The sequence below is a fragment of the Rhopalosiphum maidis genome, chromosome 2, assembly GCF_003676215.2.
Source record: "Rhopalosiphum maidis isolate BTI-1 chromosome 2, ASM367621v3, whole genome shotgun sequence".
Lineage (NCBI taxonomy): Eukaryota > Metazoa > Arthropoda > Insecta > Hemiptera > Aphididae > Rhopalosiphum > Rhopalosiphum maidis.
In genome coordinates, this window is record NC_040878.1 from 84553619 (window position 1) to 84575820 (window position 22202).

Consider the following 22202-nt stretch of genomic DNA (forward strand, 5'->3'; position numbering starts at 1 on the left):
TTTCAAACAGATTACAAACACACATCATAAAATGCATAATATTATCATGTAAATGCCAGTCAAGAATATTTTCTAATCACAAACTGTACGTGTACGAGTAATAAACGACAGTATTATGTTTAATATTTTTTGCGTATTCGTAGTAGTGTTAGACACAAATACTACACGATTAAACCATTTCGTTTCGTCGAGTGTCTAATCAAAACTGATATTTAAAAATAAAAATATTTAATTTCGTTTCCATATTATGTACATTTACCACCATTCAATCACATACGTGCTCAGTACTTGTCGTTGTTATACTAGTACAGCTGCAGTCTACGGATATAAAATCTATTTGATTCATAATAGGTGGTACTCTATGGTATTGTATTGAATCCAATAAACGAATAGTTAATACTACATCATTCAAATATACTATTTTATTATAATATGGTATACGTGCCGGAATGAGTATCAAACGTTAATAAATGTTTTGTTGTTTCCAAAAACAGTAGAAATCAGCGGAAACTCGATATTGAAATTACTTAATATTTGAATAATAGGCCATACTTTTATTAAAATAACACGCTCTGTATTACATTATCACTTGGAGCCATAAAAATAAGTGTAGATTTCCTAGCTTACTTCAAAAGGTAGCAATAGTACATACTAGAGTACTAGACCGACTATATTATTCCATATTGTAAGACCATTTATCGTCGTGGACTTTGTCACAACTACATCGTAGCGACTACACAGTTATTTCCAGTTCTAGTAGAATTTAAGTACATAATTACTTTTCATTATATTATAGTCAATAAACTGTTAGATTATCAGTGTACCAAAGTGCAAGTGTTCTGTTGTTCGCCTACCTTTCTAAACAACGCAACAAGTCTGCATTAAAGGTGCTACGTCGCTTAAAATATAATTATTGTGGTAACCGATCGCAATGTCCATGCGATCACTACAACATTATTTACTTGTGCGTAAATAGTAAAATTGCAAAACGCGCATCAACGTAGTTTAAATACACTCCATCCACGACTTCGTATACATAATAATAATAATAATAATAATAATATAACATGGTATTATAGAAAACCGATGACTGAAAACTGGTAGGTGTATTCATAATACACTGAATATATTATTGTATTAACACACACTCGTCTGACTGGGGATTTTCGAAAATCCTCTCCAAATTCGATACTATTAGCAATATAACATACAAACGCGAATTTTGGGGCGATATTCGTGTACCGATATAATAGTATGTATTAAAGTATATGAATATAACGCGACTGTTTGCGAGATTATGATATTTGCGTGGCGTGTCGATTGACGTAGCCCAAAACAGTGTATTATTAAAACTGATGCTAAGTCCGACTACGCTGATGAGGTAACGGTGGACGTGCGTTTAACTATAGATACCAGCACAGATAATAATGTGTTATTGTTATACCTTATTTATACATTATTGTAATGATAGATATTCGTTTTAAGAATTGCACTTAAATATTATAATAAATAACAGCTTGTTTGTTGTATCTGGAGAATGATCACACTCTATAAAAAATATTTACAACAATATCGCCGGAGAAAACGAGTAACCGACGTCGAAGAGAAATATGGTCCTTGAGAGTTCAGATTGACAAAGTCCTTACTCGGTGTGATTGAATCGACACCTTTACATGATGCACAAGCCACACCACAAATAATCAGTCCCTAGTTATCGAGTCTTGCGTATATCACAGAACGGTAATCAGTGCGTTTTGTTTTCGGCTCGCTTTACATATTGTACGAGTTCCTATCACTACATAGTCCGTAGACATTGGACCTGAATAAGTTTGCACATTATTATAGGTATTTAATTAAAGTGTATAGCGTATTCTATAAATTCTAGAATTTCTTTAGTTTGGCGATTTTTTTTTTTAACTAAGCAATTATTTATTACAATACAATGTGCTAGTATCATTAACATGCTGGTGCGCATTTAATTTCTCGGCCCCGATAGTCCACACGACATGAAATGTTGGTTCCATATAAATATTATAGAGATGTATGTTTTTTATATTATAGAATACTTTTTTAATATTCAACCGACTGTCATACAATTCCTATTTAAAAATGAATAATTATTTGATCTTGGTTGCACTCAGTATATTAGGTTTCTTTAATTCTGCAGCGTGGATTTTTGTATAATAATATTTTTGTAATCCCTCATAAACGATTATTTATTACCAAACTAACATGCTAATAGCACACTAACATTGTGTATGTTTGTCATCGATGTGTTTTTTATTTTTAACGTGGAATCAAATACGCTATAATTAGTATAAATCCCTTATTCACACAAACACACAGACGCCTGCTGCGTGAAGTACAATTCGTTGGGCATGGGCTACGTTCACGTGACAGGAAATATAATTAATTAACTGAAACAACAGCTAACTAAAACTTCTCTTACACAAACACACCCGCAAGTATATATATTTTGAGTAATACACATTTAACAAAGTAAGTATAATATATCGCACGTCCCAGTAGTGGCGAGCCTTTGAATGAACTCTTTGCGTATGACGATGAATATTCCACGCGAAAGCTTTACGAAGGATGGAATATAGAAGTGGTGTTGGCAAAAAGGCGAGAGTAATTAAAAAAATACGAAAAAAATGGCTAACCACAAAGGTTTTTATTTTAATTCCTACGCACTACGCACGTCTATGTGGCGTGACATTTAAATGTGTTTATAAAAAGTGAATCGCTCCTTTCCTCCAAACTTTATTCAAACGAGATTCAATTTACTAAGACAAAAGAAACACTCAAAGTGTAAATGAACTACAATGGAAAATGTGGACTTTTATATTGAATTGTTTTTTTTAATGCTGTAGAACAGAAAAAAAATTACTCTAAGAAATTGAGAAAATCAGGAAAAAGCGGTCTATCACAATATGATGACCGGAAAGACAACTGATAGCTAATACAGCTATGAACATTTGTTTTTGCCGCTTTAGATACGTAAACCGATCAATGTTTACACGGGAAAACTAAAGAGCAAAATAATGTTATCAATTTTATTAAAAATCATAATTTATTTAAAAGCAGCATAAAAAAGCTTGTTTGAGTGAAAAAAAAAATAATTATAAACAAAGTAAACTTATATCCGCATAGGTATTGGGTTAGGTATAACCGATATCGATTGAGTAAAGTAGTATTATTATATGTATAAAATATTCAAGCACGAAAAGTTTGAAAAAGCCATTCGCAATAAAAAGTTATGTTTAAACGAATTAAAAAGATTAAGTTTAGACATGTACGTAATCGCCACTATTTTTCAATAGTTTTTTTTTTTACTAAAACTAAAAACTACTTCTATAGGTAATAGTCAACACGGTCGATACCTTTTTATATAAATATAACAACTTTTTCGAATTAGTAATAGCGAAGTATTATTATTAAAATGCAGTACAACGAAACAATATAAAATAGGTATTAAAATTAAATTAAAACGATTATAAAACATACTTTTTAAAAAAAGGAGACAATGGGCATTGTGATTTTACATTAATTAATTACAAAGACGATGTTAATTGAATTACTCACAATAATCGAATTAGTTTTCATGTGTATAATATATAAAGCTCCTAACTTAGTACTATGTAATCTTTAGATATTTTGTGAATACATCATACACCCAGTATTGTAGCTTGTATAATTATACACTATAATAGTCTCTTTCTCTGTTACATTACGCACAGCTGTTGGCTTTTAATCTGTCACAAGCCTTTAATCATTGACATGCAACTATTCAAGTTTAATTGTATGACACATTTCCTAGACCATAATAACAAATTATAAATAGATACACCCTAAAGGACTTAATTAAAATAATGCCTACAAATACCTCACACGTGAATAAAAAATATCGAGTGTCTTCAATTTTGGTACATTAATTATACACCTGCACGTGATTAATGTTCTCATTTTAATGAATGCTATTATTTTAGGTTGGTAAAAATATAGATATATACGGTTTTAAACCGTATGAAGGTACGACAATTTTTTTTCTCCAATCAAGTACTATTTTTAAAACAAAATCATGTCAGACTGACATTGTCAGTATTTTATTGTGATTTAAAATGAAAAATTAAAATAATAGTAAAAACTGTTTAATTCAAGTTATTTTGTAACTGAATATGGTAGTAAATTCTAAAAGATACATACATATTCTAAAACAATATCTTTTTATTTTATTTTTATTTTATAATACATATTCTTAAATGTGTTATGGAAATAAAAAAAAAGAACATTAGTAATAGATGAAATTCAAATAATTTATTATTGACTTATCATAATATCTACTAAGATTTAAATTAAATAAAGTTTATTTATTTTTGTTTTGTCGTATAAATTTGAATTCTGACGATTAGAGGTTCGAAATGAATAAATAATAATAATAATAATAAAAAAAAACTATTATATAATAAAACTAAATATTACCCAAAATGAAGAATAAAAATGTATTTTTATGTAATAATAATTCATGAATGTTATGTCTATTTAAACTAATTGTCTATATTTGTTATGTAATAATAATTGATAAACTTTTCAAATAAATAACTTGTTATAATATTTCATCTGACTATGATTATAATAAACTGTTCAAACTAAAATATACTTTCCGTTTACTAATAAAATTATGCATTATTTATTTTTTTAAACAGTTTATATACTTTATACAAGTTTAAATGTATTTTTAAATCTATTTTAGGTAGTATTTGTATATCTATCTCGTTATCTCAACTACGCTTAACTTATGAATCAGGAAAACACATTGTAAAACTACTACAGTAATCGACAGTTCGATAGATATACGCATACATCGTATCAATATACCATACGTTTTAGTGGTGCTCATTACCTTTTTGAATAAAATATATTTACATATTATAAGAGATGGAAACAGATCCTACAAATGTATTATCAATAATATAATTGTGCTGAGAAAAAAATAATATATACATAGGTATATTAAGAATATCTCAAAAACTTGAAAGTATTTATTTAATGATTGGAAGAAAAAATATAAAAAATTGAATGAACGTAACTTTATTACATATAGACACAATATTTTGTATACACGATTTGTTAATAAACAGTTTTGCAATATTAATATTATATTATATTCTTTAAAACCCCATATTTTCTAATTCTGTCAGAAAGGTATACAAATTTATAACTTAATTCAGACTATTTTTTCTTAAAGCTATTCCTTCGGGACATAAAAGCAATTTTTCATCTTAATAATTATAGTTCATTATATAATATAAATGTACACAAATTGCAAACGGTAATTATATACATTCAATATTATAAGATCAAAATACGATTGGCTGTACTATAAAAAAAATTTAATTAGTTTAGCTATAATTTATTTAAAATGATTTTCAATAATAATTAATGACAATATGATGAAATCCTAACAGAATTTGTATATTACTATGAAAAATAGTTGAGAATTGAGAATTCAACAATATACAAAATGTAAAAAAATAATTGAAGTATAATATTAAATCATTTATATGTAAAAAATAATATACATAACAAATATAAAGCATATAAAAATCGTATTATTTATATATATATATATATATATATATTGGAATTTTAAATCGCATGCGACATGTACCACATGAAATATAATTTCTAATGTGCGTAACCACTTTAAAGTGCGCAAACATTTTAAGAGTCGTATTATATTATTATTCTAATAAATAATATGTGGGTGGGTTATACTAATAATGTACAAACATAAATATATATTTATAGATTTAGTTTTGGAATACACATTTTTAAGTAGAATGCGATAAAAATTGGAACCGATAAATATTTGAAGTTGTAAAAAGTAATTAAATTTATATCAAACATATTTAGTTTTGCTTCGAAGAAAAATAAATCTCTATAAAATAAGTATTTAAAATATATTGCTATAATATAGGTATATTATTTTAAAACTGAACACACAATAAGAATTAAAAATAAATAGTAATGCATTAATATTATGTTACTGTAAAAATATAGAACAATATTAAGTGATTTATTAATAATTAGAATCGTGGCCAAATGATGTCTACTGTATACCAGTTTGTAATAGATTAACTGAAAAAACACGGTAAGATAATAATATTCAATAAAATAACCCAACCTAATGGTTAGGTACTGCCTGTGCTTATTTTAATAAAACGTGTACACTGTACAAAAAATATTTAATTAAAAATTGGAATTCAAATTACAATATTCTCATTACACAAAAAAAACTTTAATGAATTCATTTCATTCTCAGTTATTTATACATTTGCATTTAGTAGTTATAGACATAATATTATATATAATTATTTGATTTATATTTTTTCTCATTGTAATTATTGTGAACTGTATAACAATACCTATTATTACAGTTTGATGAAACCATACTTTAAAATACCATAAAAACAGATGCACGGCCTAGTCTATCTTAAAAGCCTACCTATAGCGCCGTGAAACATGATTTTATTGTCAAATAATATACGTCATTATCAATAAATAAATAGTAATGTATTTTTATTTGAAAAAATCAAACTTATAATACAAGTTGCAATGAAGTATGATTTTATAAACAGAATATTATTAAAAATATTTTTCTGGCATTCTTTACTTAAAAAACCCAATGTTACCTAACGTATGACAGCCAAGTACCATAACTAGAAATTGCTTATATTTTACCTACTTAATAAATAGCTTTGTCACACTTAATATAAGTACTATGCTCATCATCAATTGTATAACATGATAAAAATAAGCAAAATAAAACAAACACTTACAACGAAAATTATTATTTATTTACATAATACTCGTTTGCGGTCATAGAATAAAATAGAAAAATAACTGTCGCCGCCGCCAAATTGCCATTGGTGCTGTGTTAATAATAATATTTACGTTTAACAACCAAAAATACTATGCTCTTCCATTGTAATGCTTTATTGTTGTTATAGAAAAATATAAAAGAAGAATATTAAAATTGTATTAAATATAAAATGATAAAATCACCACACATAGTAACAATTAAACGGTAATCAGTATAAAATTAATATTTTAAAGATTAAATACATTTTATCTTATAAATATCCATATTTTGTAATTTAATAAAATCGTTTCCATGATATTTATTACAACCATAAAACACACGTACAAATTTACCATTTTTCTCACACACACACAAACTGCATTTCACGTCAATACGTCTAGATGTTCACTTTGCTAGTATGAACTCATTTCAAATAATTTTTAGTAAATTTCCCACATAAAAACGGTCAAATTAGGTTAGGTTAGGTAACATACGATACTATTTGACAAACATAACAAATACACAAACTTTAATGAATACTTAAGCGTTTGTGTATGTTACTTTATTATTTATAAAATATCGTATCTCAAGTGAGTAGGTATATATACCTACTCAAGTGGTCATAATATAGGTTAACGTGTCAACCATGTGAATATCAACAAAAAAAAACCAAAAATATTTTTCAGAATACTGTTTAGTAATGCATATAGTTTAGCGATAATACATTTTAAACTTGTCTACGGCAATCTTTTTCGATTTTATATTTTACTTCTCTGTATAAGTTTATCGGAAGAGTAATTTACTGTGGAAAAACATGTGGGAATATCAACGGAAAAATTCGATTTCAATCCAATCACACCCGCGTGGTTATACTGAATACCCACGCACGCCAGTGCATATCTATAGTTTATTGTTTCTAGTTCTTGAATGTAAAAATAGTTTTTAGTACATCTTTAACTTTGTGAATCCAACCATTTTCATATTGTTTTTTTAAAAAAATACAGTTATTATATTTTTATATTATATATATAAATATATACAACAAATACATAAAGTTTAAAATATTTTTAATTATGAAAAAAATGTTCAAATGAGTAATATTGATTGAATAGTAGTAAATAATATTAATAAATTAAATTGAAATTAATATAAAGTTATTCAAATAAGAAACTTTTTTTTTAATGATGTTTTCGAAAATTATATCATTGGAAAAACTTTATTTATAAAAAAAAATTACGTAGTTTACATTTTTATAAATTGTGTACATTATTTACACTTTGTTAAATACATAAATCATTTTAATAAAATTGTAAAATATGTTAAAATTTAAACATGTCATTAATAAAATAATGTATTTTACTATTTATTTTTTAAATACTCTCAAAAGGCGTGAAACATAGTATAAGCTTACATACAATACATTTTTTTTTTATATAAAAAGCAGCTAATTTCTACACAATTTTTTTTATAATTTAATTCTGTGGATTTAAGATATATTTTTAAACATTATTTTTAATACAAAAGCGTAAGTATTTGACACTCTTAAGTAATTTAATGGCGAAACACAATTTATGTTAACAATTTACGTTGGAATAGAAACTATTTGAAGTAAAATACGTTTAACACGAGAAGTATTACTAAAATTGAGCACCCTATTAAGTTTCGACCAAATTCTAATCTTCTCTTAAATATTACATGAAAATTAGTTCAATTAACGGAATGTTAACATATCATTAATAATCAATGTGTTTAGTATGAATTTGATCGTGTTACTAGATTATTATTTATTAATAAGTAAAGCATTAAAGTTATAAATTTATAAAGGATTATGAATTAAAGACGTAATACAAGTGTAAAAAAAAACTCCATTCATATATATTTCTATTTAAAACGTGATTAAAAACGCCGTACATTGAACCAACTGCAAACTAGTGAACGCGCATTAGTTGATAAAGCAGTTTGCTCGTTTATGAATATTGAATTTATTTTCATTTCTAATCTAAATGCATATCTTATAAAAGCATTCTAAGAGTATGTACGTCGTTGTGCATGAACCAGAGTAAAGGTCGTATGGCAAAATATGTGTATCGACTGGCAGTGGTACGATAAAATAGAGTGGCAACAATATTCGCAGAAGACATACTATTATCCTTAGCTAGTTTGAGCATCCCGATAAATTTGTCGATTTATGCGTGTAACTTCCAATCCTGTACGATGGATGACGGTCGCACACGGATACATAAAAAAAAATTAACAACGATAATAATAAAAACGAAGCTAAAGTTTAAGAATAAAAATAATCAAAACGGTCTGTTCGATAGTAATAATAATAATAATAATAATCCGACATTGGCGGGAGGTGTGTGCGTGTTTCGAAGACAAACGCGTTCCGGACGTCATAATATTATTGTTTGTGTGGAACAATACTAGTGTGTGTGGGTCCGACGAATTGGGTGGCGGGTCGTGAAGACGGGACGAGGTCCTAAAACTTATTCAGGGGAATTCGGTATCCGACCAACATGTGCGTAGTGATATTTGCCGACCGACAACAAACCCATAATAATTTGACGTGACTGTGTGACAGTTGTCGTGGGCAATATCTTGCCGGCCTACATGTATTATGATAATATATTATTATCGCCTCGATTTTGGTTATCGGATGAGGGTAACCGAGTCATCTGAGATTGGCTGCTTCCTTTGAGTAACAACCCGCAATAATTCGTCAGCCTGTTTAACAAATTATACAAAAAGCAAAATATCTTTTGTTTCATTGAATAAAGTATTTTAGTCAGAGAATTTTTTAATAGACGTAGGTCTTTTTTGTAAAATTTCTATATTTTATGGAAGATGCGGTTTTTTATTCAAAATTGTTTCCATTGCTATAATTGAGAACAAATTTCACGGAGATACGCATTTTGCCATTTAGGAAATACAACCGCTTATTAATATTATTATTTTTATCGGATTTAGGACTATTTTGTTCGACTTGATATGCATTTTTATTGAAAAATAATCACTGGAAAATAATATGAACAATGATGATATCAGTCAATACACTTTTTTTTTTAATCACGTTTCTTTCTAAATAGTCTGATGATATATTATTATATACTTATACATCTTAACACACATTATAAAAATAAAACAAAACTGACTATTTTAAAATGTTCGACGTTTTTGTAACTGATCACTACACTATTATTATATTATGTTACAATACGTTTATTAGAAACATTACCTTTCGGATATTGCACTTAAAACATTAAGTTTTTCAAAAAAAGTATATAAACCTAAAAACACGACAACTACGCAGTGGGATGTTTGTCATTGTAAACCCAATGACGCAATAAATTATTTGTTTTAGTTATCCTATACGGCCATACGGGTATTATTATTAGAAACCTAAGAAATGTACTAAATAAAACAGAATTTTATAGCATATAAAAATAATCTACCGGTTATTCCTATACTATGCTTGCATTATTATAAAAATAATCGACCGAATTTCTTCACAACGCTGTCAAGCTTCATAGAAATATATTATTGTTTACCATTATTTAACTTTTTAAATCAGTATAGTAGATCAACTATCTATAGACATGCTCGAAAAATATGCTTAACTTTTATTTAATGTTTTTATTCAATCAATTGATTATTTTCAGTATTGTTTATTGAGGCGAAAACAGTTACACAGCTATCGTAATACAACTGTAATACAATTATCATTGTGTAATCAATACGTCGAATTAAAACAGGATCTCACACGTCATAAAAAAATAAATATTGCTGTCGCCAAAAACGGCTACAGTTACCACTTAATGATTGAAACATATTGCAGACGTATGCATTTTTACTGTGAGTCTTAACTACTAGTGGCCGTAGCTAAAATGATATTAATTTTTTTAAGTTTAAAAAAAAATATTTTAGTGTAGTTCATAAAAAGAGCCATGTATAAATTTATTTGGTAAATTAAAATTGTTTTTTATAAAATCTTATACAATTTTATTTTACACCATAGTGATAAATAGTTTTTGTTTAACCTTTAAGCGAACAATATCTATGTGAATTAATTTAGTCTAGTTCTAGTGTTTATTCCTGAAAATTTAGTTATAGTATCACAAATTAAAATAATAATTGATATTCTCAACAACACAATTGATGGACGATAATTTGTATACAACAAATAGTAAGTTGGTATATTAAAAACTATTTTTTTTTTTTTTTTATTGCACTCCGGGCTGGATTTAGTACCTTGACTCAGTAATCTACTGTTCAGAGGCTCCATAAAACAAATTTTAGGACCCTACAGATTTGTTATTATTCAACAATAATGTCAACAATTTAAATTAAATTTACACATAAAAAAATTACAAAATATAGAACTTTATTTTTTTAATTTAAATTAAATGTTTGTAAAAAAAAAAAAAATTGTTTATACTGTTTTTGCGTTTAAAATATAATAATATAATATTTGAATAAATGAGAGGTTGTAATGGTTGTAAAATATCTATTTTTTTTTATCAGTCAGCGATCAACGTTGATTGCACGGGCAGCAATCAATCGACGTCAGTCGGGTATTAGTATTATACTACTATACTTCAAAAGTCGTAGTGATGTTACGGCAAATTAATATTAAATTTACACCGTAAAAAATTAAAAGTACATTAGTTTTAAATAGATACTATTGATTTTATTATTATTTAGCGTCAAACGTTATAATTTTCTACAATTTTAAAAATTAATGAGTTATTTTATAATTGAAAAATGTATTTCTTGTTTATTTGTTTTGGGTCCTGGCAATATATTCTGCTCTAGAACTGCTAACCCCCATTTCATCTATAATTGTATGCTTATTAATGGAAATGTTCATTAATTGAAATTATTGTAATAGATAAATACATAATAGATTATGTTATAAAAAAAAAAAGAATATTTTAGACAAATTTATTGTATTATTTTTGTGGTTTGCAACTGACTTTTCTGTAAAATCATCGCTGTGGTAGTTTTTTGCTGATGTATATACTATGCGTTACTTATATACCTATTGTATTAGTATAATCAAACTGTATACAATGCTACATATAGTGTATAAAATATAATATACCATAATATTATATTATGCAGAGGTACATTTGCGGGCACTCAATTTACTTCGATGGTGTTCTATATATTGTATACATATTAATTCGACCGTATAAAATAGCCCGTGATTTACATCGCGTTTTACATGTAAATCAGCCGAGAAACTCGTTAGGAAGTTCACAAAGACGTAAACAGGCGCGGTGGCGGCACAACTAGAGACCGCATTAAAAATCGACCAACGAAGCATCCGACACTGCCCCCTCCGCTTCGCCGGCACTGTCTCGCATAAATTTCGCAAAAAAAAAAAAATTGTACTCCGTAGCCGGGAACAACGCGCATCTAGCTATAATATATTATACGTAGGTATCGTCGTTATAATATCGTACAACACTAGCACCGCATTATGCGTATACGAGTGCAATGTATATACAGGACGGTCCATGCTAAACTAATTTCCTATGTTGGATTTTGTGTTTTTAAATAATCTAAAGTGTTTGTAACACTTTTTTTCACAAAGTTCAGACGATCGCCATAAAATTACGGTAGGTAAAAAGCTATAGAAAATATTGAACGCATATTAAATGGAGCACGTGTCGAAACTTAAAAAAAAAAAAACCCCATTTAAGTATGTTCGATATTTATAAAATTTCTATCAGCATCTGATTGCGAAATACAAACTAGGTATAGCTTGTAGTTAAAATAAATACGTAAAAACGAAATCGTGAAAAAAATAATATGTTTTTTTTCCTAAAAGTATATACCGCAGTACTATAATATTATAATGGTAAATGAGTAATTATTTTTTTACAAAATACAAGAAAACGAATTTCGTTATAGCAAGTTGAACGAATCACTCCGTATATATTATAACAGTGTATCTGTGAATCGACCGTATTACATTATTAGGAATATTATCATAACGTCAGCTGCGGTGACGACATAATATATCCTGGTTATATACCTATGTATACGCTTGCGCGTACACATAGGAATTTGCGAGACTACCGTAAGAATTTCCATTATTAGTTTTATATTCTATACATATCTATAATATATATTATATACTGGTACATGAGCTTTATCAGTGACCGCGATTATTGAGTGAAACTATCCGTCCCGTCAGTATAATTACATAACACGTCATATTATATATATATATAAAATGTATGTGTGTAAGCTTTGCTCGCAGAGTTATAGGGATCAGACCCGTGACGGTCGTTGCAGAATTTTGACGATCACAAAATCAACGTGGACGCGGAGTCAACCACTACAACACCGGAATATCATCACTCATCGGTCATCAATATCACGCTAACACTGCACTCGGTTTGTGGTCTGTTCCTATAACACCTACCTACTGTATGTAGATTAATATATAAGCTGCTCTCCAAGAACCTTTAACCAAAAAATCCTGCACTATATGGCCACGCCCCTTATTAGGTTTGGCCGATACCGATTTCTGTGAAAAAAAAAACAAATACATACACGAAAATACTTCATATGCAACTCATTCTATAACGAGCTACCGGCGATCGTATAAAACTTATTGGCGTTGAAACATTAGCGTAAGCAAAATACGTAAAGTTTTCATAGGTCAGTCATTTTTTGAATAACTGAATAAATAAAATAATATTTGTACTTATCTCAAGAATATAACAATTATAACAGTCAATAGAGCCTGTGCACAAATCATATTTTGTTCGTATAATTGATTGTCAAAGTTTATGAGGAATTTTTGATATATTATTATACACGCATATAATATACATAATTTATTTATATTAACATGGAGACTGTTTGATAACGTATTGATATACATTTTTAAGTACGATAACAATAATTTGCAACCATGGCTAAAAATGGTATGTTTAGAATATAGATATTAGTTTTTGACTAGTAGCCCCTCTACTGTCTTGATGATAGATTGATTACGGAAAAAACCAAGAGAACAAATATTTAAATTACCCGAAATTGTATTTTAAAATTTACAATGCCAATTCAATTAACTAGTACTTACTGTAGGTATAGGTACCTACTGTATGCTAACAAATCCATATCGTAATTGAATTGTTAGATAATATTTTTGCATAAAAATATATGTTAATATTGGGTCTGATACAAAATGACTATACCTAATTATTATCAAACAAACAAAGCATATATTTTGTATCCAAATTATGTAAATTGCAAGATTTTAAAATTAAATTACCAAATATAAGTGAAATAAATACATTTTATCGTAATTATATTGGATATAATACTTTTTAAGTAATAAACGGATTATTTCTTATATCACACGCAACATAATTATTATATTATACACAGGTATGTGATTTTACAGGTATTTTATATTGATTATTTTCCAATGTGTCAAATTTCTGAAGTTCTTATTATTTGTAGTCAAATCACTACAAAAATAATTTGAAAAAACGCTGTATACGCTTACAATTTACACTTAACCTACATAGTATATACAATGAACACAGTCATAATCGTTAAAAAAAGCTAATAAATCGTTATAATATAAAAATACAACATAGCGAACCTCTCACCTCCATTAAATTAATCAAATAAAAACACGAACGTTTTCTCGTTATTAAAAATACAAAAACTCGTTCGATGCGAATAATGAGAATAAAGTCTAAAACCACTAGAAATTCTGTATAGGCATATATAGCGGTACTACACATTAATACTGAACACATTTGTTTTTCATTATGATATAATACATAATAGCAATTATACGTGTGCGTGTGTGTGTGTGTAAAAAACGACGGGTACTTACACGATACGTGTTGAAATCTCAAGACATCAGCCGCCGATCTGAAAAAAAAAATATCATCATTATTTTAAATAACTATTATTTCGTAACACGTATTAATTATTATTTCGCCATCAACCGGAAAACTGTATTCGCGTGTACAAGAGTGCGTTACTTCGAAACGGCGGGCAACGGCCATGTATACGTATATAATAACTCTGCGACACATCCACGTTATATTATATATACACTATTCAACTGCTGTATATACTCTGAAGTATATTACACGTATATATGAATATATATATACGAACGAGATGCGGCGCGGGGGGTAGGGTTTGAGTATTTAATGGCGTTTACGATAAACGCGGGCGATAAGGAGGTGCACAGGTATGTGTGTGTGTGTGTATGTGTTTATATTTATACATGCGTACGTGCTACAGTATAAGACGTACGCCGTACGTCTTAATTACCTAAGTGAAACTCGAAAACCCTCGAATCGGAACGGCGTGTATGATTTACATATTCAAGAGATTGTTTGTCAACAAGACTTCGCGTGCGAATATAATACGAGTGTGTGTGTGTGTGTATACGTATATTATTATTATATTCAAACGTTATACCTATAGTTATATATCATATGGATAGGTAGCTTTTGGTGGGTGTTGACGGCGGCGGCGGCAAGACGATAACGTAATAATATATTATTTTATTTCGTGTGGCTTTTCTCCGCACGCGTCACCTATAGGGTGCGGTTCTATACGCGTACACTGAAGTATACACGCTATACGCATAAAGTTTCAGACTTGAAATTAAATCGTAGGGAAACGAGAAAAGGCACGCACTCTCCACTCCAACGTGTCGTCGTGTAATTATGTACATACACATCCATGGCTGTACAGCTCTCAATTCATCATACGCGACGATAGATCGCTACAACGTTAATGTGTATCGCGTTGTGTGCCTAAAAATCTTTTCAATTTTTTTGTTTTTCGTTATCTGTTTTTCGACGCGCTTTTAAGTTTGTTTTAGTCCACACCGTATTATGCGTTGAAAAACAAACGAAAAAATAAATAAATAAAACAATAAAACGATAAGCGTTTTCGAGTTTCAAAGATATGTGTTCATTTGCGATCTCTTTAGAAGAAGAAACAACCTTTAGCAAAAAGTTTAGTTCAAAGAGCGTGAGACTTAATTGTGTTTTTTTCCAGCGAAAAACTATAGTTAATTTAGAATAAGATAAAAGCGGGTCAGATAACTCATTTGAAATGAAAATGTAATGGTGTGTGTTGGCTACAACGTATAAGTAAGTCTATTTTATAAATCGTATACAATATATATAATACGACAAGTTTAACAAGAAAAAATATTAACGTTCTTTATCATTAAATTACGATGTTATATAATAAAATATTATGGAAGTTTTATATTGGTGCACGGGAAATGTCAAAAAACTAAATGGAGGAAATATATATAATATATATATATGTATATACATCGGAGTGTTTTTATATAATTATGTTTTCATAAATGGGAGTGGGTATACCATATACCCACCTATATGTATACCAAAAACGTAATGGTAAAGTTGATTAATGTTTTCTAATCCCCCGGCAATACTCTTTACAAATCTTACTTAAGCATTACATTTTTTATTATTATTTTTAATATAAACTAAAAAGTGAATGGGAGGTACCTACATATTGTATATTATATTGTCATAGATTAAATACGTATAGTACCATGCAATAGAAATAGGTATATTTCTTAACAATGATGTCCCTTGTAACAATGAGTACCCCGATTATTGATCCAAAAGTATTACAGTACAGTTGACCTCCACAACGAAAGTCCAAAATCCGTATACATATACCTTTCCGTTTTATTTTTCCCTGTATCTAGCTCTTTCTCTCTCGTTTTAAAAACTGGACTTTGGCCAGAGATGAGATGAGGGCGAGCCGACTGCCAAGTTAAAAAAAAAAAAACAAAAACTTTTTACTTTATATTTTAAGGGTGTCGGATAATATGGTGTTTTAGGGAGAATATCATGTCGTTCTTTATTGACCTTGCTTGTGCTACAGTCCAGATTATATGTGATTATTCACCTTGGGTTGGCCAAACTTTCGGAACATCGACTGGAAATGGGACAGAGCTCAGTATTGCAGTCGCCAATAGCCATTATCAGCTTCCGGTTTCCGGGTTCTAACACAAATATGTCTTTGATACTATATATCCACTATATATAGAGAGATAAGTCAATTTATTTCAACAATCTACTGAAACAATCTTAATGTCCCGGTCAAAAGATTTTAATAAATTTAATTGAAAACAAAAAGTGTTGAAAACATAAACACCGCTGTTATTTACAATAACATTGAGGTACCTACTTACTGTTATAAGACAAATTTTGTATTTATAAAATAACTATATACTCTTAATACATGATTAATCACACATTTATACACATAAGTTATTTTGATAAATTATTTAAATCAAATTATATTTTTACATTACATGGTTTTTTTTTAAATAAATATAAAATAGTCTTTTCAGAGATGTATGGTGTATGAACTTTGTACGATATCAATTATGTCCTCGGTTGGATGTGAAAGGAACTTTTCGTGCATTTTAAGAAATAAATTATCAAACTCTCATAATTCATTAATAGGTTTGATGATAACCAGCTTAATATTGACGAATTTTCATCAAAAATCATAAAATATAACCTGATTCATTAATATATTAGTTATTTATTTATTATTTTTTTCTTCCATCTCATTGTATACCTATATTATATAAGACACTAATAGATCCTTTCTTAGAACAAATCTTGGCATCACTACTGTATTTAATAACTATGCTCAAAATAATTCTTAAACACTTTTATTCATTATTATACACATTTCCTATTTCGTGTTTTAGTTCTGCTTTATTGTATATTGAGTAAAAAAATAAATAAAAGGAGAGTTGTTCGTGTTTTAACAAAGGTTTGAGTTATGTATTTGATTGGCTTTGTTTCAAATACACCATTAATAAAAAAAAACCTCCGGTAGTGGCTGATTTGCCCTGTTCTAATCCAACACATACTTTTACAAAACCATTATAAAGAATAACTAGTTCTTTGCCACACGAAATGCGATTTATCCCAACAATACTTAAGCTGTACACAAAGAATACTTTTCAAAGGTTCGAATTGATAGAACAACACTAGCTATATAATATTATATTGAAGTAGATTTTCTGATTACAATAATATAATTTCCTTAATAACCATTAATTCATATCATTATCTAAATAATTAATGAATATGATAAAATTCCAAAGTAAAATAGCATAATATGTCATAATATGTAAGGAATTGTAGTAGATTGAATATTAAATCATATAATTGAATACCAATGAATTCCCATTACATAGGTAATATTAAAAATACCAATCCCAACATCATAATTGATGTAGTCAAAAAGCCGTCTATGCATTTCGGATAGCAAATTATATACAAATAAGTAAAATGAATAATTATTTTATAATAATACTATTCTACTAAATTAATATCTTACGCGTGAGCCAATTAAAATTCAGTAATAATTATACAAGCCGTATTACTCGTAAATTCATGGTCAAACTAAATAATAATCAAACCAACATTTTGTAATATTAAATTCCAAGATTAATTTAATATAGTACAAAGTGTAACTTACATGGTAAAATTAAAACATGTTTATTAAGCATAATAAAATATTTCATTGTTTTTATTCTAATGCTAAATGTTTTCTTATGTACTTAATGTGTTGGATGTACATTCTAGTTAAGTTTTTAATTTAAAAAAATTTAAATATTTTTGACTTCGAAAATTTGAAATTTTCATAGACTTATTTTTATAGTACCTAACTGATTAAACGTTTTGTTCTTTAATATAGATGAAAGGCACGTGAGGCAATTGATCGACCTGCTGAATGTTATGGGCGTGCAATTTTTTGGACGAGAACCAAACGACCCAAACTTTTTCTGTCTACAGATGAAGGGTGTGCGAAGGGTTCATTTGGTGCAATCTCAATCTCAATTGTTATCCAACCCAATTTACTGGCTACGTTTAATATATATATTATATATATATATATATGTATGTATTATATATAATATATATATATATATATACAGGATATAAGACTTGTACAAAGGCTTATGCAGTTTTATGAAAGAATAAAATATAACTAAATTTATCTGTAATTTATTTTACGTCTTTTTCATTATTTTTCAGTCCAGAGAGGATAAAACGGAGACACAACTGACTTTTTTTATATATTATTACGCTATAACATTTTCTATTTTATTTCATAGTTCAACCATCATATGTATGTTAAGTAATGTAGTAAAATAATATATTTAAAAAAAATAAAAACCAGTTGTATTCAATTACTAAAAATGAAAACAATATTGAAATACTTAAGCAATTACTTCAACATTAAGGTACATAAAACTATACTATATTTTATATGTATATAATATATTATATTAATAAATAATAAGCTTAGGTACGAATTAATAAAAATAAACATATCGTATTTTAAACTGTTAGCGGATAATGTTTTTGAATGATCGAAGAAAATTGAAATTTTGATTTGTATATAAAGAACAATTTATTACATGTCTGCCTAAATGTGTCACCTCCACAGTGCGGTTGAATACTTCAAAAATAATATCCATTTTATAAAATATAAATCATTATTTTACACTTAGTGCATGGGCAGATACGAAGGGGGTGATGGGGCTACCCCCTTTGGGCCGTATTTTTCACATTATTTTTATATTATAAATTGAGCTGAAAGCTGATATTTTCATTTTTTTGATACTACTTATAACACATAGAGCATTAGTTCGTGAAATAATGCAAAAAATTAGCCTCCTATAAATTATAGGTTATATAAAAATAAGTAATTTAATTTTTAAAAATTCGCCCCCCCCCCTCTTGAGTGATCCTCAGGATCCACTATATTTTTTGTGTGCAATTTTGAAGGTATCTATAATATCTAAGCTATAATATACAAAACTATTCCTTCAATAGTTCAATTGTCTATATAACAATACCGTTGATTTATTATTCATGTAATAAAAAATGTACTTATATCATTGTACCTAAATATTAGTATTTATTATTATTTTATAAATTAGAATTAGATACACATACACAACCCTATTTTTCAAAGACCATTTCACAAAAAACTGAAAATGCATGATATTCATTTAATGAAAATTTCGATTATAATATTGTATGGATATGACATAATCATTATTTATGAATTTGATCAATTTTAAACTTTTTTTAAGAGAAAGTACATCATTATATTTATCACAAATATTAATTGGCATATTGTGTTTTATGAGTATAAGGCTTAAAGAATTATTAAGTATAGTACCTTATCTAAAATTCAATCAAGGGTAAGGGTGATTTAAAAATTATAGGTAATTCACCTAAAAATATCACGGGGGTTCCATATAACAGTTGTTGGATATCGTTCTAAAACTGTCCCATGGGACACAGAATGACACAGAATGTCATAGTAACTTTATCAAACACAGATTTGTCTTTTAATAATATTTTTTTATTTTGTTATAACAATAGGTAATAAAAAAGTAAAAAAAATACAATAAATTAACATTTTTAAATTAATAAAAAATATATTTATTTATATTTGTAAATTAATCCATGGTTGCTTGGATTTAAAGTATATTGTGGAAACGTATGATAAAGCAAATAAAATATAATTGGTTATTAAAATGCACTTAAAATAATATTATATGGAGTTATGGTCAATAGAGGGAAAATTGCTTGTATGGCTGGAACGCAAAATATTCTCAATAAATTAATATATTAATAGTAATATACTACAAACTAACATTAATAAAAATCACCATTGTATGTTCAAGAATAGATTTTTTTTCATTTAATGCAAACAAATGGGTCGAATAAAATTTAGTAATGAATATATCCATCGGTTATGTGTATTTATATATTATAACCAAATATTCCATACAATACTCTATGATACACTTATAAATACGTACATATACACATCTATAGAGTTATGGAATGCAATTATACAAATTTAAGCACTTCATTAGAATAAATCTGTTACACGCACCTCTCCAAACAAATCACGTACTCCAGTATATTGTTAAATAGACCAGGGACGTCATTGATTCAACGAAATCATTGTTAAAAGAACAAAGGATCTTTCGGAAACGTCAATTCAGTTATACAAAGCCACCATAATAATAAAATGAAACGATTTGATGTAATATTATTAATAGAACCGGAAACCATTTACTAAAAGGTCAACGATTATCAAAACAGAAATTTTGTAAATTAATTTCAAAAATAATCAACAATATAATATTAGAAACTTACATTTTTGGACTTTAAATCATTCAAAAAACTTGACAGACTACATACAGCAATTCGAATAAATTTTAAATATTATTCGGGTAAATTTTATTGTAGTATATCAGAAAAATCAATAAAAATAATAAATTAACAATAAATGATGCAAACAGAACATTAAGGCATACATTTTAATATATTTTTAACAACGCAGTTGATCTATGGAAATTGATTAACTATTGTCAACTGTGATATACAGAGTGATTCTTTTATCAAACAACACTCATTATTTCAAAAAGTATTCATGTTTTTGAAAATATTTTTTTACATAGTTTCAAATTGTTAAAAAAAATAACGCTTTTATTAAAAAATATATATTTTTAAATGTTTTTTATTCTTATATTTTTTTAAATTTTTTACTTTTTTGAATGACAACATGGATTTTTAATTTCATATTCCAAAGCAGAATAATTTTTTGAGTATTTTAAGTACTCATAAACTACTCACCCTAAATTTGAATTTTATGTATCAAAATACTCAGAAAATTATTCTGGTTTGGAATATGAAATTAAAACACTATGTTTTCATTCAAAAAAGTAAAAAACTTAAAAAATTATAAGGATAAAAAATATTTAAAAATATAAATTTTTAATAAAAACGTTGTTTTTAACAAATTGAAACTATATAAAAAAATATTTTCAAAAACATTAATACTTTTTGAAATAATGAGTGTTGTTTGATAAAAGAACCATCCTGTATAAGCTTAATTCTGTTCTGTGTGGTAGATATAAATAAAAATAACAGTTTGGAAAAAAAACAATCTATGGACTATAATATTCAATCGAACAACATTGTTGTATAATAGGTTATAAAGATTTTATAACATAGAAATAAAACTAACCACATTCTAACGATAGAGTACATCATTAGCTATTCAATTTAAAAAAATATGAAATACAAATAAATAAAATAAAAAGAAACATGTTTAAACAATAAAACAAATTTAAAATTTCAGTTTACACCATCAATTATAATTTATAATAATATAATTCGTTCTTTGTTTTAATAAAAATAATTACCTACTGTTATTTTAATAAATTAAACATTTAAAT

At 27.4% G+C, this 22202-nt stretch overlaps 1 protein-coding gene across 2 annotated transcripts in view; it reads right to left on the minus strand.

Annotated features, from left to right (window-relative positions):
* The window catches only part of LOC113555126 (protein artichoke-like), a 197687-nt gene that overhangs the window by 87519 nt on the left and 87966 nt on the right, over positions 1–22202 (minus strand). For both annotated transcript variants that reach the window (XM_026959459.1, XM_026959460.1), the window contains exon 3: positions 14733–14770. The gene's annotated coding sequence lies outside the window, so the exon portion shown is untranslated. The remainder of the gene's footprint in view (positions 1–14732; positions 14771–22202) is intronic.